The following is a 5,280-nucleotide window of genomic DNA, read 5'->3' as shown; positions in this document are numbered from 1 at the left end:
CCTGACTTCTATACCAGGAAAGATCTTTGAACAAAATATTAAACAGCATGTATGCAAGTACTTGGATAAATATGGAGTAATTAACCAGAGCCAGCATGGGTTTGTGACAAACAAGTCATAGCAGGCAAATCTAATTTCCTTCTATGACAGAATCTCTGACTGGGTTGATCAGGGAAATGCAGTGGATATAGTATATCTTGACTTTAGTAAAGCATTCAACAAAGTATTTTATACTATACATATTGAAAAAATGACCAAATATGGGATTGACAAGGCAACTGTTAGGTGGATTCACAACTGGCTGAGTGATCATACTCAAAGAGTGGTCATAAATGGCTGCAGATCCAAGTGGAAGAATGTCTCAAGTGGGGTACCACAAGGCTCTGTCCTAGGCCCAGTGTTGTTCAACATTTTTTATAAATACTCTGGAGGAGGGAATTGATGGGAAACTGATCAAATTTGCCGACGACACAAAGCAGGGAGGGATAGCTAACACTAGGGAAGAGAGAGAAGAGAGTATTCAAAACGTTCCAGAAAAGCTTGAACAAAGGGCTGTGACTAACAGAACTGTATTTAACATGGAGAAATGCAAAGTCCTACATCTGGACAAGAAAAACGAAGAAAGCACACACAGAATGGGAAGAATTGAGCTAAGCAGCAGCACATGTGAAAAAGACTTGAGTATACTAATAGATCATAGACTGAACATGAGTCAACAATGTGATGCGGCAGCCAAAAAGGCAAACACAATTCTGGGATGTATTAAGAGAAGCATAGAGTCTAGATCATGTGAGGTAATTATCCCCCTCTACTCTTCCTTAGTCAGACCTTATCTGGAATACTGTGTCCAATTCTGGGTACCCCACTTTAAAAAAGACATAGACTGGAGCAAGTTCAGAGAAGAGTTACCAAGATGGTGAGCTGTTTGCAAATCATGTCCTATGAGGAACGGTTAAAGGATCTGGTGAGGGTGATCAATGAGTGAAATAGGTTACCATGGGAGGTGGTGAGTTCTCCTTCAATGGAAGTGTTCAAACAAAGGCTGGACAAATATCTGTCTGGGATGATTTAGTGAATCCTGCACTGAGCAGGGGGTTGGACCCGATGACCCCGGAGGATCCCTTCCGACTCTACTATTCTATGATTCTATGATTGGGCACGTCACATTCTTTGTTATTTTCAATTGTTGGTGAATGAAAAGTAGAAGCACGAGCAATTCTATCGCGTGCGAATATAACCAGAAATGCGATCACACGAAAAAAACTTTTGTAGGAAAAATTTGACACACATTTTAAGGCAAATCCGCTTCATAAATCAATGTGTGGAACCGCGTATTTCTTATTTAACAAGTGGATTTTACGTGGGTTTTCAGTTTTATGCCGAATCTGTGTCAAGTAAGTGACGTCACCTTTTTCCGCCAAGCGGATTTCATTTGGTGCGGATCACCATTGAAAAGTATACGGTCGAAACGGGGGCCCATGGGGCCCCAAGGGGAGGCCCTACATGACAGAGTTGCTAGTGGAGATGGGGTTATGGTAATGAGCTAGAGCAGGTTAGAAAAGGTGGAAGTTTTAAGCGGGTGCGCGATTTTAGGAAAGAAAAGTGAGAAGAGTAACCCCCCCCCCCCTCTCTGGAGAAGTGACAGAGTGATAGAAAGTCATTACAGGAGCTTCAAGAAGTCCAAGACATACGAGTATGGAGAGTAAGAATTGTGTTTTTTCCTGTTGTGGGGGTCCTTGGAGCCGGGTTTTTTATATTGGGTGGAGGAAGTTTGGTGGGTACGGCCTCACCTTTAAGACTCCCCCCTCCCCTTTTGGTTCATCGTGGTTGGGTCTGGTGCGTTGGGTAAGGCCAGGGAGGGGATCCCGGGTGGCCTGGATCATCTTTTGATATTCTAGCCCCCTATTGGGGGGCAGCTAGTGGTGTCTCAAAGCCGGGTGTCTCAATGCCAGGTTGACGGCAAGGTTCGGTTTTATGTGTGGTTTTTTGTTGTGGCTCCTAGGACCTCCACTCCGTATATAAAGAGTTAATATATTGTTATTTGTTAAATAAAAAGGCTGCTGTGGCCAAAATATCCAACAAAATATAACTATGGTTTCAGTGTATTATGGGGGGTATAAAGTAGTACTGTGTTTCCCAGAAAATAAGCCCTACCCCGATAATAAGCCCTAGCCCAATTTTCGGCAGAGGCTAGAAATATAAGCCCTCCCCAAAAATAAGCCCAAACTACACTACATGAAAAAAACAGAAATACCTAACCGGCGGCATCTGAGTCCCCCGCCTACAGCAAGCGAGTGCTGTGATTGGATCATGAGCGCCGCTGGCTCAGCCAATCAGAGCCGGTGCTTGATCATTCACAGCCATTCAGTGAATTACCACACTGAATGGCTGTGATTGGTTCATTGAGCGCTGGCTCTGATTGGCTGAGCCAGCGGCGCTCGTGATCCAATCACAGCACTCGCTTGCTGGAGGTGGGGTATTCAAAGCCCTGTTACCAGAAGGAGTTTGCTGTGTCAACCCTGAGGATTACACTGCAGCCTGCCGCAGAGCCGGAGACCAGCGTGGGGGACCCAGACGCAGTGGGCCAGGTGAGTATAAGACACCCACCGAAAATAAGACACTGTGCCTCTTTTGGGGCAAAAATGACAAAAATTTCACCACGTATGGCGCTTGCGTCGCACGGCTGTGTGATAAATAGTGAATGTAGTCGATGAAAGTCAATGGACTTTCATTCATCCATGCACATGTGCTCGTGGACACTGCGTGCTAATACGCATGAGAAGTAGATCGCAGCATGGTCTGAGTAACGCGCAGCGTCAGACATATATTTGTGTAGGCAGTTTATGAAACATTGCGTATGAGCGGAGCTTTTATACGCCAACCTGCTCTAAAACACAGCGGGGAATTATAAGAAAAAAAGTCCCGCATACGCCATATCTGCTGGCAGACCCAGAGTTTGCAAAATCGGTAAAACGCTGCGGGGAGAACCGCAGCGTTTTACCGATACGGCCGTAGACATGAGGCCAAATCGTGTGAACGACAGGTTAAGCCCGCGTCACATGAACATGGCGAATTCCGCCGTATGAACATGCACTACGTTATGGTAACACTGGATGAACCAAACTAATTTTACGCAGTCTGATAATCCAAGCTACGACCTTCCTCCCAGGTAAGGTTTGCTCGGGATAGTCCATCTTGCAAAATAATGTGCGCCTGATAATAATTGCGCATAAGGCAAGAGCTCACTCACACGGGCGTATGTGGTCTGCGTATTACGGGCGTATTTGCACGCACATGATACTCAGTACACAGAAAATACGCATGCGTATTTGCTGCGTATTTTACACCCCCATAGCCTACAATGGACTTATTACATGTGTAATAAGCACTGCCATAAGGACATGTTGCAGTTTGTTTTCACACAAATGAGAAAAATGCTGGTCTCTGTGGCCGATGTTATTGAATGGGATTACAGGACTGTGTATTGCGCAAGTAAAAATAGGCCTGGTTCACATGAACGTATCACGCAGAGTGCTGGATACCATATATACACGTGCCGCCCACCGCCATGTACGACCTTGGCGGGTATGTGCGCGTAATATGCGCCAAGATAGTACATGCTTAAGGTCTAAGGCCTGTGTCGCATGAATGTGCGCTGACGCCCATGTGACACAGGCCGAGATATGTCCCGAAATCAGTGTGTAGATTTTGATGTGAATTATCAGTTAAAGTCACCCATTGTAATGAATTAACTGCATGGTGACAAAAAGTCAGCGCTCATTCACACGGGCGGGGAATCCACGCAGCTGTTGGCTGCGCAAGAAATCGCAACTGTAGCTGCTGAAAATCCTATAAACAGATGACTTTTCAGCACCTAAGTCCCGAGCTTCAGCCGCAATTTTTCATCAAGGGAACCCCTAAGTAGATGAAAGGGAGTCCCGTTGCGGAGATGAAGGGAGAACCCTGCCATGGGGATTAAGGGAAACCCCTGAGTAGATGGAAGGGAGCCCCACCACAGGGATGAAGGGAGTCCCCCGCCACAGGGATGAAGGGAACCCCTGAGTAGATGAAAGGGAGCCCCGCTGCAGGGATGAAGAGAGTCCCCTGCCACGGGGATTAAGGGTAACCCCTGAGTAGATGGAAGGGAGCCCCACCACAGGGATGAAGAGAGTCCCCCGCCACAGGGATGAAGGGAACCCCTAAGTAGATGAAAGGGAGTCCCATCGTGGAGATGAAGGGAGTCCCCTGCCATGGGGATTAAGGGAAACCCCTGAGTAGATGGAAGGGAGCCCCACCACAGGGATGAAGGGAGTCCCCCGCCACAGGGATGAAGGGAACCCCTGAGTAGATGAAAGGGAGCCCCGCTGCAGGGATGAAGAGAGTCCCCTGCCACGGGGATTAAGGGTAACCCCTGAGTAGATGGAAGGGAGCCCCACCACAGGGATAAAGAGAGTCCCCCGCCACAGGGATGAAGGGAACCCCTAAGTAGATGAAAGGGAGTCCCATCGTGGAGATGAAGGGAGTCCCCTGCCATGGGGATTAAGGGAAACCCCTGAGTAGATGGAAGGGAGCCCCACCACAGGGATGAAGGGAGTCCCCCGCCACAGGGATGAAGGGAACCCCTGAGTAGATGAAAGGGAGCCCTGCTGCAGGGATGAAGGGAGTCCCCTGCCACGGGGATTAAGGGAAACCCCTGAGTAGATGGAAGGGAGCCCCACCACGGGGATGAAGGGAACCCCTGAGTAGATGAAAGGGAGCCCGGCTGCAGGGATGAAGGGAGTGCCCCTCCACGGGGCTTCCCTTCATCCCCGTGGGGACAAAGTGCTTCCACCTCTTTTTTTTCCAGCTCCCTTAGGAGTCTATGGAAACCCCTGCGTTTTTTGCACCAAAGAAAGATCAAGACCTATACTTTTGCGCAGCAGGGAATTTAAGTTGCTGAATTTCAGTCGCTTATGTCCTTTTTTTTTTTAGGTGCGATGTTTTTTTTTTTGTGCCTAAAATCCCTTTGTCTGAATGTTTCCACAGGCAGCCATTGGTTCTAATAGGCGCAATTTTTTATGCGCAAATTCCCTCGTATAATTGAGCCCTGATTCTGCGGATTTGAAACCCCCCTGGATACTCTCTTCCGCTGCAGTAGGCGGATGGTATCTGGTGCATTACAGCTATTCTTCATTCATGCGATTTTTAGCCACGATCGGACGGGCGTAAAAACATATATGGCGTGTAAAAAGAAGCCTAAGACTAACTTCACAAAGGTAAGTGCGTTATCGGGCCGTGGAA

Source organism: Eleutherodactylus coqui, chromosome 13 (genome assembly GCF_035609145.1).
Source record: "Eleutherodactylus coqui strain aEleCoq1 chromosome 13, aEleCoq1.hap1, whole genome shotgun sequence".
NCBI lineage: Eukaryota > Metazoa > Chordata > Amphibia > Anura > Eleutherodactylidae > Eleutherodactylus > Eleutherodactylus coqui.
This window is presented reverse-complemented; position numbering follows the sequence as displayed.